Source organism: Phacochoerus africanus, chromosome 6, assembly GCF_016906955.1.
Source record: "Phacochoerus africanus isolate WHEZ1 chromosome 6, ROS_Pafr_v1, whole genome shotgun sequence".
Lineage (NCBI taxonomy): Eukaryota > Metazoa > Chordata > Mammalia > Artiodactyla > Suidae > Phacochoerus > Phacochoerus africanus.
In genome coordinates this window covers 36735194-36750115 of record NC_062549.1, presented here as the reverse complement: position 1 = coordinate 36750115, position 14922 = coordinate 36735194, and positions in this window count along the sequence as shown.

Sequence of the window (14922 nt, the reverse complement as noted above, 5' to 3'; positions counted from 1 at the left end):
GCCGTCCGGCCCCGGGAGCGGATGGCGACGCGGAGCGGCGCGCGGACCCGGGTTGCGCCGGCCGCTGTGGCCCCCGCGCGGCCTGAGTTGCTATGGAGCCAGGACAATGTGGGCGCCGAGCAGCGGGCCGCCGGGGGCCTGGGAGCCGCGCCCGCGCTCGGGGCGGTCACGCGCCTCTTGAGCCTCCCGGGCCGAACCAGGGCCGCGCGGGCAGCCCCAGCCTCCTCCGGACCTGGGGCCGGTGCCGCTGCCAACGGCTGCGGGTGACACGCGACCCAACGGCCCTGGGGATGCGTCGCCCTTAAAGCCCGAACCAGCCGGGGCCTCGCCGCGGTGGCGGCCGCGGCTGCAGCCTGTACTCCCCGCTCGAGTTCCCACCCGCACCGTCCACAGTAAGGAAAGCCACGCTCCGAGCCGGTGAGGGGGTGGAGGCCAGACGGACTGGTCCTGAGAAAGACGAAGAAGGAAGGGAAGAGTTCTCGATACCGAAAGAGGACGAGAACTCGCCACTCTGTTCTGGAGCTCACTCCCAGTTGTAGGAAATGCCGGCACAAAAAGTGCAATGTTCACGTGCTTTAGGAACCAGGCCTTCCCCACACTTTTGCTCCAGTGGGTTAGGGCAGCCGATTTCAAGACAGCTATGATTTTTTAATTACTAGAGAAGGCAGGAAGAGGGGACAAGAAACTGAGGCTGCCCATAAGGTGTGTTCCCAGAAATGTTATCATAGAGGAGTTTAAGTGAAAAGTGAGATGTGAGAAAAGGAAAACAATAATTCTATTTCGTTTTTAGAAATGTCGCTGCTAAATGTCCCAGCCGGGACCTCTTCCCATGAGCCTAGGAACCTAAATTCCATTGCTACCCATGGTAGCTCTTCTTGAATGCTTCCAAATCAAAATGTCCAAAAGGAAATTCACATTTTTACTAGAACTTGTTTTCAAGTTTTATCTTCCTACATAAATCCCATGTTCAGTAAGTTCATCCACCAGGTGACTCAAGTCAAAAGCCCTGTATGCAATCAAGCACTAGGTCCTGCCAATTCTACCTTAATTCTGGAATCTGGATCTTCTCTCCATTCACACCAACCACCAGAGTCCTGGCACAGGCTCCCACCTGGACTGTTGTAAAAGCTTCCTAACTTTCCTCAATCTTGCTGCTTCTAAAGGAGTTCCCCTTAAATTCCTTCTCCTTGCTGAGAGCAGAATCGTCTAGATGCAATTCTGATCACCTTGAAGCCTTCAGTGGCTCCACCTTTGCTTCCTAGGCACCCCCCCCCCCCAGGTGTGTGAGTACTTAAGCAAACAAGGAGTAAGACAATGGGTGCTGGTACTGCAAGAAACCCACACACCTGCTTAGTTACATTTATTGCCTTTTCAATAGTACAAAGGCCAAAAGCAATAAACCACTACCTTGGCCAAACAGTCAGCACCAGATGAAGTCAAGGGAGAGTAATGAGGGAAGGAGAAAGAGGATACTTGAGGGAACAGATCATCAACAGCTTTGTCTGCCCTCATTAGGACTCTAGCTTTGATTCTGAGTGCAACCCAGACTATAGAGTTTGAACCAGAAAAGTTCCACGTTCTGCTTTTATTTGAAAAGGATCACTCTGGATACTGTGTAGAAGAATGCAGATGGGCACAAGTAGCAGCAGGCAAGAGCTGATGGGAGCAGTAACAGGTTTGAGATGGACTCGGAGTCTGCACATATTTTGGTAGAGTCAAGAGGATTCCCTGACAGACTGGATGCAGGAATGAAGTAGTAGAAAATAACTCCAATGTTTTTGCCACAAGCATCGGGTAGAATGGAGTTGGAATCGTCAGAGATGGGGAAGGCTGTGAGTGGACCACAGGTGGGAGAGAGGTTAAGAAGCCTATGAGCCATGCAAGCAAAGATTTTGAGTTTGCAGTTAATGTAGAAGCCTGGGATTTGGGAGATATAAATTTGAGAGTTGACATATAAAAGGGCCTTCCAGGGGTTTTGCTTGCTCTGTTTCTGTCACCAGAGGAGCCCTGCTGGCCCTTACTGGGCTAAATTTCCTCATTCTTCAGTATTCAGCTTGGGTCTCATCTCCAATATACCTTCCACTGAGTTCCTTTGATTGGCCTCTCTTGCTCCTGCGTACTTGGTACAAACTCCTATCTTAAAGGGATACCCTCTACTCTCAGCGCCCCTCACCAGACAGTAGAATCCTAGGAGTGAAGGAAAATTCTCATTCTTTTAACAACTCCCCTACCACGACTCAGTGCCTACTACATATCTTCTCTCCATTGCAGTCATTTTGCACTGTGCCCTGCTCACAGGCAATATTTGTTAATTCCAGTTTTAGACAGTCATATTGATGAGATAACTAAATTTTTTTAACATTAGGTGTGGCTAACATTCCTTGTGCACTTCCTGTGGGCCTCTAATAATAACCCTAGGAGATTACTATTCTCAACAATTTAAGAAACTGAAACTTAGAAAAGTTAGATAATTTGCTCAGAGACAACAACTTGAATGTGTGAAGCCACCAGCTGATCCTCGTATGTCTGATCCAAAGCCTTTGCTCTTTAACAGCCATGCTATGCAGCTTTTCTCTCTAAAAAGAATCTCATCAGAGATTTAAAAAACAGCCCAAGAATCATAAAAACTGTAACTTGGACCCAAATGCTTAGGTTATAAGCTATCCTAATGTTTTGATGATTTCTTTGTTAACAGTTTTATTGAGATGTAACTCATATTAAATACACCTGTTTAAACTGTATGAGTCAGTGGGTTTTAGTGTATTCAGTTGTACAACCATCCCTACAATTTGAGAACATTTTCATCTCTTCAAAGAAACCTCATACCCTTTGGCTGTCACCTCCATTATCCCATCCCCACCTAAACCCTATGTACCCACTAATCTACCTTCTGTCTCTCTATATTTGTCTATTCTGGACATGTCATATAAGTGGAATCACACCATATGGTGGTCTTTTGTGACTGGTTTCTTTCAAGTAGCATAATGTTAAGATTCATCCATGTTGTGGCATGAATCTGTTCTTCATTCCTTTTTGTTGCTGAGTAATATTCTATTATATGGATATACAGCAATTTGTCTATCAGTTGATGGACATTTGGATTGTTTCTACTTTTTGGCTATTATGAACAATGCTGCTCTGAGCATTTGTGTACAAGTTTTTGTGTGGGCATATGTTTTCATTTCTCTTGGATACATACCTAGGAGCAGAATTGCAGGGTAATGTGGTAATTCTTTGTTTGGCAACTCTATGTTTACAGACTTTGTTTGGCAACTCTATGTCTACAGACTATTTTACAAATTGACTGTACCATCTTATCACCAGCAGGTGAGGGCTTCTGGTTCTATTATATCTTCACTAACACGTATCATCTGTCTTTTTGATTCTAGCCATCCTCCTGGGTGTGAGGTGGTATCTCTTTGTGGTTTGGCTTTTGTTTCCCTTATGACTATATTTTACATTTTATTATGTTTCTTCCCCTAAACTCACTAGTTTTTCCCAAAAGACCTTTTTCTGCCACTCACCAATACCATTGTTGAAAACTAAGGAAGTTCAAAATCACACTTTAATGAGAACTGTATCTACATAAATGGAATCAAGTTTTTGTTAATTCTCTTCTGATGCTGGACATGTTATTAGCAAATTGGATGTGTTTGGGATGGACTTCCTTAAACACAGACTTTGTAGTATGCCTAAAGTCAATCTGGAGGAACCTTGGAGAGCATCTCAGTCTCCCTGCAAAACATCTAAAACTGTGATATCATGAGAAGCCAACAGCAGCATGGAACAGCACAGAAGTGACATCAAGTTAAGCTGCGATGGACAAAGAAAAATGATCAAGCTTCCAAATCCAAACCCCAAACCAACTATCTCAAGGGCTGATCTGAATTGTGAGGATTACTTTGCTTCAGGGCTTCTCTATGTAGCCTGCTCAGAGTGAGAAGCTACAGGGATTGAGCCTATGATTCTCAAAAGAACAGCTGGAGAGACTGACATGTGTGAGTACATGCATGTGTATATATCTCCTCAACAATCAAAAGCATACTTTTCAGGCCATTTAGTGTATCAATCCTTCCTTGGGTTGGGTGTGATAGAGTCAAACCTGGGCCTAGTTCTGAATGTGAACAGTAATGGCATCAAAGGATGAAACTCATCATTGTGATTTTAATTTTTGATGCTAGTGGGATATTTAATAGGCTGAATGTACAAATGGACAACAGCATACATGACAACAGAACTCTAACAACCTCTCCAGCAACGAGGGTGGGAAGCAACACCACACCTTCTGCAGCAACAGGCCCCAGGTGGTCAGGACTTTGTCAGTAACTGCCAGTTTCTCTATTTTTTTTTTTTTTCTTTTTGCTATTTCTTTGGGCCGCTCCCGCGGCATATGGAGGTTCCCAGGCTAGGGGTTGAATCGGAGCTGTAGCCACTGGCCTACACCAGAGCCACAGCAACGCGGGATCCGAGCCGCGTGTGCAACCTACACCACAGCTCACGGCAACGCCAGATCCTTAACCCACTGAGCAAGGGCAGGGACCGAACCCGCAACCTCATGGTTCCTAGTCGGATTCGTTAACCACTGCGCCACGACGGGAACTCCCAGTTTCTCTAATTTTTGCCCCCACTTCCGATTCAGGACCAACCAGAGAAGGCCAAATACTTTTACCTAACTAGTAACATGGGATGCCTGCCAGAGTCTTGATAGCCCGCTTCCAGCTTGCCCATTCCAACAGAGTACACCTGAAGTCTTCCCCTTTGTTCGCTACACCGCTTTCCTACTCTCCTGCCTGCCTTGGAGCCACTGCCACAGCGAGTGATGATAGTTCACTCCTTTGCTGCATCAAGCTCTGAATAAATAGCCTCTGTTTGTTCTCATTTGGGTTGTTTTCACTTATTTCCACACAGCTAAACTCTTATCTGTAATTTTTACATGACTCATCTTTATTCATGAATAAATGAATCAAAATGACAGGATAATGTGGTAGAATGTTTTTCCTAGGAGCTGGATGGAAGCTCAGCATCTAATGACATACAATGCCATCCCCCACTCCAATCCCTAAGGTAACTGCAGTTGTGGGAGAGAGATCAGAAGCACAGGTTATAAAACTTACATGTTGTTTCTTTGCATTTTCTTTTTGATAATCACTGAGTCTTTTTGTGAAATTTCATATCTATATTGGATAATAACTATACACATCCGTATCACATTTAACTAGAAAACAGCATTCTTTCTATTTCCTCACTTAACAGTTCAGAGCTTTTTGAAGAAGGAACATAATTAGTTTAATACATTCATTAAGCAATTTCTTAACTTATCCAAGATAACTACCATCTGGACCTGCTGGTTTAGATTTATTCTAATTGTCAATATATTCCATTACATTACTTTGTTTCTTTCATAAACTGATGAGATAATTCAATTTTTTTAACCCTTCCCTAGTTAAAGTTTTAAAACTCTAACATTGCTCGAGGATTTTAGAATTTTTAAAGAAGTAGAGAATACATTATTTTTTTTCTCCTTTTTCTCTTTCTCCCCTTCCCCACTTAAAAAAAAATGAATTTGAGTTCTAAGGGATTTCCTGACTTATTTTGGTCTTTCTTGTAGGCCCAGCACCTATAACAAAGCTTGCCATGATACAGTAAGTGCTCAATAAATGTTACATGAGCGAATTATATTTAATGAAGAAATAAATTTTATACTATTTGAAGTTATAAAACAAACAATAAGATACCATTATCCCCCTTTTCAAAAGCTCAGAATCAAAACACTGACAACACTGAATGCTGGTGAGGAGGTGGAACAGCAGTAACTCACCACATTCAATGCTGATGAGACAACAAAATGTTACAACCACTTTGGAAGAGGTTTGATGGTTTCTTATAAAACTAAATATACTTTTACCATATGATCCAACAATTGTGTTCCTTGATATTTACCCAAAGGAGGTAAAAAGTTATGTGCAAACAAAAACCTTTACATGGTTGTTTATGGCAGCTTTATTCATAATTGCCAAAACTTGGAAGCAATAGTAGATGTACTGTGGTACCTCCACACAAAGGAGTTGTATTCAGTGCTAAAAAGAAATGAGATATCAAGCCACAAAAAGACATAGAGGTAACTTAAATGCATATTACTATGTAAAAAGCCAATCTGAAAAAGGTTACATACTATATGATTCCAACTATATGCCATTCTGGAAAAGGAAAAACTATGGAGATAGTAAAAAAAAAAAAAAGCAGTGGTTGCCAGAGGTTAGTGAAGAGAGATGAGTAGGTAGAGCACAGAGGATTTTTGTATCAGTGAAACTACACTGTCTGATATTAAAATGGTGGATACAAGTCATTACACATTTGTCCAAACCTTTGGAAGGTACATGGACTTTGGATGACTATAATGTGCATATGTAGGTTCATCAGCTACAACACATGTCCCACTCTGGTGGGGACATTGATAATGGGTGGCTATGCTGTGTGAAAAAAGGGAATCTATGGGAAATCTCTGTTCTTTATTTTTTTTTACTCAATAAATGTAGATTTAATGAATGAGTGAAAATTTACAGGATCGAAATGCACGGAATTCAGCAAATGCCTGCAAAGAACTACCAAATTTAACTTTTTTTTTTTTGCTTTTTTTTTAGAGGCTCACCTACAGCATAAGGAAATTCCCAGGCTGGGGGTTGAAAGGGAGCTGCTGCTGCTGGCCTACACCACAGCCACGAAGGATACAAGCCACATCTGTGACCTACACCACAGCTCAGGGCAATGCCAGATCCTTAACCCACTGAGCGAGGCCAGAGATTGAACCCGCATCCTCATGGATTTGTTTCCCCTGTGCCACAATGGGAATCCCTATTTTATTTTATATTGGAGTATAGTTGATTTGCAATTTACAATCACTTGTGTTTTAAGTGTACAGCAAAGTGATTCAGTTATATATGTATATATCTATACTCTTTTTAAAAATTCTTTTCCATTATAGGTGATTACAAGATAGTGAGTAGAATTCTCTGTTCTGTACAGTCCTTGCTGATTGTCTTTTTATATATGAGTGTGTATGTTAATCCCAAACTCCTAATTTATCCCTCCCTCACTTCCCCTTTGGTAACCATAAGTTTGTTTTTTAAGTCTGAGTCTGTTTCTGTTTTATAAATAGGTTCATGTGTATCATTTTTTTAGATTCCATATATAAATGATATTATATATCTGTCTTTCTCTGACTTAGTTTGCTTAGTATGATAATCTCTAGGTCCATCCATGTCACTACAAATGGCATTATTTCACTTTTTATGGATGAGAAATATTCCACTGTGTACATATACCATATATTCTTTATCCATTCCTCTGGTGATGGACATGTTATGTTCCTTCCCTGCCTCAGCTATTGTAAATAGTGCTATTATGAACACTGAGGTATCTTTTCAGATTCGAGCATTTGTCTTTTCTGGATATATGCTGAAGAGTGGGATTGCTGGAAGATCTATTCATTTTTAATTCCCCAATCCAGTCTCAGTGGTCAGGAAAAATAGAAAATCCAAGAGCTTGGAATTCCCATCGTGGCTCAGTGGTTAACAAATCTGACTAGGAACCATGAGGCTGTGGGTTCGATCCCTGGCCTTGCTCAGTGGGTTAAGATCCAGCATTGCCGTGAGCTGTGCTGTAGGTCGAAGATGCGGTTCAGATCCTGCGTTGCTGTAGCTGTGGTGTAGGCCGGCAGCTACAGCTCCAATTGGACCCCTAGCCTGGGAACCTCCATATGCCCCCAGTTCGACCCTAGAAAAGACAAAAATGAAAAAAAGAAAATCCAAGAGCTTGAATTTCCTATCTCCTTACTTGAAGCCAAACCAATAGCAAGTGATTCTCTAATATTCAGGGAGCAAGGGGACCAAAGACTTGCTGCAGTGGGAGAGGGGTACCACTCAGTCAGTATAAACAGCAGAAGCCAAGTCTAAATATCTGGAGTCAAACAGCCACCACTTAACCTCAGCCCTAAATTCACTAGTGTGGACAAACTCAATTTTAAAGTCCTCTAAGCCTTATCTTAAAGGGGAAAAAAAAAGCAAATAATAATGGTACCATTCTTATAGCACTGCTCTTCATATAATGAGATAATGTCTGTAAGATACATGGTTCACTTCCTGGCCAAAGTAAAAATTAGCCACCAACAATAAAGAGCTATAAATATTTCAAATCGAGGTCGCTGTCTCAGGATTCCACAGCTCATTAGAGAGCACTAAGAAAGGACAGCCCTGCCCTTGGGATATTTACACTCCTCAGGAGCCAATTCCAAAGCACTTACAAAGTAACTTGGAAATGAGTGCAGATTAGCCTCTCTATCAGTACTTAAGGAGAGAGGCAGCAGTGTACATTTCCCTGGCAGCAGAGAACAAGGGAAAAAGAGGCCTTTCGTGACAGCAGCCTTGACAACTCCTCCTGTTCAACAATGACACAGAGCCTCTCCCTGCCCCTGCAGCCTCCCCCTGTATACCTAACTCAGGTGGGCTAGGAAGGATGGCAGGGAGGGCTTTTGGCAAACGGTGAACTTCTGTTCAGTGCTTAGGCCCTGGACTAAGTACTGGGGACTCCGACACGGGTCAGGGAACTTCACGATCTTTCAAGGAAAGCGTGAAAGTTCTGGTAAGTGCCCTGAGAACACAGGTACGAAGGGTCTCCAGAGAGTGACATAGTCAGCCTGGGAGTGGGGGAAAGTCCTCAGCCCTGGTGTCCACTGAGCAGAGTTTTTAAAGGCAAACAGAAATGAGGCAGGGGGGAGAGACTGACAGGCCAAGGAGAAAGCAGCATTGGCAAACTAAGTGGTTGGAGGGCTGGCAAAGGGAGTATGAAGGAGGCAGTGGCTCAGTCTTTGCTCTCTCAAAACAAACAACTATATTTGAAGTTCCCTGTGGTATCAGCTGAAAAAGTAAAGAAAGCTGCGATTTAGATAAAATTTATCTGATATCAGCTGAAAAAGAAAACCAAGATTGGAATGAAGTTTACCTCATATGACAACCAATTATTATTAACTCAACAATTCAGTTTATTAAGATTTTAAACAAATGAGAAAAACACTCAGATTTGGTTCTTAAATAAGATCACCCAGATGGTAATTTGTTTTTATCCCATGACTTTATTATTATTAAATTTTTTATTTCATTTTGTTTTATTATTTTTTTTGGCCACATCCACAGCATGTGGAAGTTCCTGGGCCAGGGATCGAACTTGCACCACAGTTGGAACCTGTGCCACAGCTGCAGCAAAGCCAGATCCTTAACCTGCTGTACCACACAGGAACTTCCTAAAATATTTTATTTTATTTTTTATTTTTTATTTTTTGTCTTTTTGCCATTTCTTGGGCCACTCCCGCGGCATATGGAGGTTCCCAGGCTAGGGGTCGAATCGGAGCTGTAGCCACCGGCTTATGGCAGAGCCACAGCAACACGGGATCAGAGCCGCATCTGCGACCTACACCACAGCTCACGGCAACGCTGGATCCTTAACACACTGAGCAAGGCCAGGGATCAAACCCACAACCTCATGGTTCCTAGTCGGATTCGTTAACCTCTGAGCCATGACGGGATCTCGCCCTAAAATATTTTAAACATTTAAGATTATTCAGCATTTTTCAGGTGACATCCAAATAGGCTTCAAGTTAGTAATATTTACCAACCCACATGAAAACATTTATGAAATAAAATTGCATTCAGGAGTTCCCGTCGTGGCGCAGTGGTTAACAAATCCAACTAGGAACCATGAGGTTGCGGGTTCGGTCCCTGCCCTTGCTCAGTGGGTTAACGATCCTGCGTTGCCGTGAGCTGTGGTGTAGGTTGCACACGCGGCTCGGATCCCGCGTTGCTGTGGCTCTGGCGTAGGCCGGTGGCTACAGCTCCAATTCAACCCCTAGCCTGGGAACCTCCATATGCCGCGGGAGCGGCCCAAGAAATAGTAACAACAACAACAACAACAAAAAAGACAAAAGACAAAAAAAAATTACATTCAGCTATAAGATTAACAAGTTCTGGTGGTCTAAGGTTGAGCACGGTGATTATAGCTAATAATACTCTATCATACACTTGAAACTTGCTAAGAGAGTAAAGCTTAAATGTTCTCACCTCACAAAAAAAGAAATAGTAATTATGTGATAAGATGGAAATAATCATTTTGTGTATAACTGTATCAAGTCAACATGTTAAACACTATTTTTTTTTTTTTCTGGCCTCATCTGTGGCATGTAGTAGTTCCCAGGCCAGGGATCAAACCCATGCCAGAGCAGCGACCCGTGCCACCATAGGGACAATGCTGGATCCTCTACTGCTAGGACACCAGGGAACTCCCAACATGCTGTACGCCTTACATTTACACATTGTTATATGTCAATTCTGTCTCAATAGATCTAGGGGAAAAAATAAAATACTTTACTTCCTTTAATATAAGTACTATGATTTGAACACATATTTCCCTCTTTTGAATACCAACATACTCAAAAATATCTTTGCCACCCTAATACACAAAAATTTGAATGTATTGCTTACTTTCTGCATTATATACCACTTAGTCATAAGGTGATACATATTTAACCCCTAAAGTCTCAAATCCTCTGTCCCTTAAACACCTTACATATATACACATGTATACATATAAAGTGTACCTATCTTAATTGTCATCATATTATCATATATTATCATATGATTTGTTATCATATCATATGATTATTATTAATTCAGCAATTTAATCAATACTTGCTGCATTGTTTATCACAAGTCATTCGACTAAAAGAGGCAGAGAGGAGTTCCTGTTGTGGCGCAGCGGAAATGAATCCAACTGGTAACCATGAGGTTGCAGGTTTGATTCCTGGCCTCCCTCAGTGGGTTAAGGATCAGGTGTTGCCTTGAGCTGTAGCACAGGTCACAGACGCGGCTCAAATCTGGCACTGCTGTGGCTGTGGTGTAGGCTGGCGGCTACAGCGCCAATTCAACCCCTAGCCTGGGAATCTCCATGTGCTGCAGGTAGGGCCCTAAAAAGCAAAAAAATTAAAAAAAAACAAAACTTAAAAAATAAAACAGGCAGAGAGGTGAATAATACAGTTCTGCTCTTAAGGGACTAGCTAATGGTATAAAATAAGAATTTAATACAAATAAGACATGCCAGAAACACCACAAGAAAGGTATGAATAAACACTAAATGCAGAGAAGCTAAGAATTTTGTCTTGGAGAGTTCAGAAAATGACTCATAGAAAGACACTAAGGATTAGCTGGATTCGACGGCATTTAGAGCAGCAAGAGAGAGAGGAGGTGACAGAAAGCATAGGGCAAGTTTAGAAAACAGTAAGGAGTCTAGTTTGGCCGGAACGAAGTGTCCAGGGTGGAATGAGGGGAGAGATTGCTAGAAAGTTAGGACCATTAGGAGATCCTAAGTTCTGCTACATCTTTAATAGGAACCAACATAATTGGAGCCACATTTTAGTACAAATAACCTGGCAATGGACACTTAGGACAGAGTCAGATGGAGAGAAAGTGGAAGCAAAGAGATTTGTTAGGAGGCACTGAGCAGAATCTAGTCAGGGTGTGATTAGGATGTGAACCAGAACCACCTTTCTGCAAAAATAAGAATTCCAGAGGGAATAATTGGTAGAGCGCCACCACCAGTCACCTCCACACTCCTATTGCTCCTTCCATTCCTCTGGCTCCCCCGTCAGGGATGAGGGAGCCAGGATGGCAGAGCCATTGGGCAAGTGAACACAGATGGCCAAGATACAGACCCGGCTGCCAACAAGGTGTTCTGTTAAAAGTCATCCTAGAAAACAGGACACTCTTGCAAGCCAGCTAAAATATTTTAATTACCACTCTTAGTAATAACTGTACCAAAAATTATTCTATACACACTTTAAAAATTAACTCAAGGAACATTTCCCATATCTGGCAATGTCAGAGCACATCAATGTCAAATACATAAAAGCTAAATTCACTTTTTTTGAAGGGGCGCCAAACTCACCATAAATGAGTCTTTGGCGCCTCCTTGTGGAATGCTGAGAGTGAGCTTTGAAATATTTATACACAGAAGCAATAATGGGTATTTCCATGTTTTCAGATATTTAAAGCATTTTCTATATATATTACACCACTTTAAGAAACACAACTTAAAATAATCCCATAACTTAATTCAGAGCAGAAACATAAGACATAAAATACAGAATATATTGAGTAAATGTTTGCATCATAAATTTGATAGTTTTGCTTTGTGTCACAAATTAAGCAAAGGTAATCTGAAAAACTTAGTTTTACAGTGATGCGTTAAGTATCGAAAAATGTTTTCTCAATAGTACTTCTACCTTTAAATTATTGCTAAGAAATCCGTAAGGCTTTATTAAGTCTTTAAATAGTTGGATTAAATTTTAAAATCTATTATTTTTGCTCATAGAAATGCCAAAATAAAATGATCAGGTAGCTCTTAAAATGTTGTTTCATTTTATATTATCACAAGTTTATCACTATTTTTTCCAAACTAGGGTGTCATAAAAAGGAAATATCTGTCCTTCCTGGAATCGTGTAGAGGTCAAATAGAAAGAATGCTCTTGCCCATTAGCTAGCAAGGCTGCAAGGGGCACACCAGTGGGAAAAGAGAGAGGTTCTCATCCTGAATCAGTAGAAGGTGAAGCACTTCTTGGTTTTCCCCATAGTTAATACTCATTCTTTTCTTCCTTATGTCTTCATTAAGAAATGAAACAAAATACAAGAGTGAAGCGCTAAATTTAATCATCCCTCCTGTTTGGGAGTCTTCTGAGGAACAGAATAGTCCCATCAATAAATTTTTGTGAGCTTTTTCTTCTTTCTCTCACCCAATAAGCCAAACCTATAAGAATGTAGCCATTACTGGAACGTGGTAATAGTTAAATTCTGGTCTTCATGTCTTGTGTTTTTAGATTACGAAGACCTTGGGGTAGGGGCAGTGGCCTTTCTCTGGAACTGAGCTCTCAGATAATAGTGTATTCATGCAATTCATTTAGTTTATCAAATGATATAGTTATTTAAGCCACTCATGAGCTAAGGCAATACTCCATTCAGCCAGAATTGTTCAAAATTAGAATTATTTTTTTCCCAGTATACCAATAGATTTTTCTTAAATGGCAAAACCATCTTCCATATGAGATATGGTAACTGTATGCATTACCAACAATGGGTCTGCAGAGAGTTTTGTCACACACAAGTGGCAGACTACCTTGGCTAGAATCCTGACTCTTCCCACTGGCTATCTGTGTGATCTTAGATTAATTAACCTGATTGTTGGTTTCCTGATATAAAAAAAGAATGATAATAATTGCATATACAGTTGCAAAAGAAATGATAATAATTGCATGTATAGTTGCTTTGAGGGATAAATGAGCTAACTCACGTAAAGGACTTGGAGCAGTACCCTGTCCTCAGCAAATGCTCAGTGAATGGTTTGTTGAAACTTTTTTTTTGTTGTTTTTGCCTTTTTAGGGCCACACCTGTGGCATATGGAGGTTCCCAGGCTAAGAGTAGAATTGGAGCTGTCGCTGCTGGCCTATGCCACAGCCAGAGCAATGCGGGATCTGAGCCATGTCTGCGACCTACACTACACAGCTCATGGCAACACCAGACCATTAACCCACTGAGCAAGCCAGGGACTGAATCTGCGTCCTCATGGATACTAGTCAAATTCATTTCCACTGAGCCATGATGGGAACTCACCCGAAACCTTTTTTTCACCAGATATTTTCACAGGCAGATCAGAGGTTGGCTTTACAGTTTCATTCAGCATAGTGCTAATGATTTGGAGATCGTATGTTCTATCTCCACAAATGCTATTTCATTTTATTGTATTCACATACAGTCCAATGTGTAGTAACACCAATTGGTGCAGCACTCAGACTGATGTAACAATATATCATTTCTTTTAACTTCTCTTATTAACAGTTAACAAAATTACTCAGAATCAATAAATGACTTGCATGAGGGCACAAGTAAGAAGTTCAGGAGACCAGCCCAGGTACTCTGGCCTAGTGTTCCTTCCATTACACCTTGAGTAGTTGAAAGAAAAATCAGCTAAAACAAAGAGTAGACCAATTAAATCTACTGATTACATGCTTTAAAGCAATTTAAGAAATCATTTAGATTCCATTTTTTGTGTAATCAAGCATTAATCATTGAAATCAAACATTAAAAAATTAACACATTTTTAGGATAGCATTATAACAGTTTACTTGGATAAAAAGTAACACTGGTAGCACTTAAAAAAACAAACAAAAAAACCACCTCATTCAATACATATTTATTGAGCACTTGCTAGTTGCCTGGCAACAAGCTAGGTGCTAGGGAATGCAATGATACTTAAATGAAATATGACACAGTCTAGACCTTCACAGAGCTTACAGTCTCATGGGGAAAGTAAATCAGAGATAATTTAAATAAAGTGAACTAAGTGCCACAACAGAGGAAGAAGCACAGAATGCTACTGGAACATAACAGCCAGGGTAATTCCGCCAGCCGTTACTATAATACATAATAATTTACAATAATTAGGCTAGCAATGATTATTTTCTGGATAGCTAGAGACTTTGTTTAATCAAGGTATTCATGAATGCCATGCGATTTTCTTTTAGTTAACCTACCTACCTCCTGACTTCATCAAAAATGTAAAACCTCCCAGTAAGTTTGGAATTAGCTTAATTAATTTTTGAATTCGTACTCTGATCTTGTCTTCAGGAAGTTTTACGCTTATTATAAACCCATTTAAATATGTGGTATCAGGTCCTTACACTAATTCACTCATGTCAATTTTATTATAATACTCAATCCAATTTAAAGTGGAAAAGTTTTTTTAAAACCTGAACTTCCATTTTTTAATAGTACATGCAGTAAAGGGGAACACATGTAGATTACTGATGTCTACAACTAAATGTGGCAA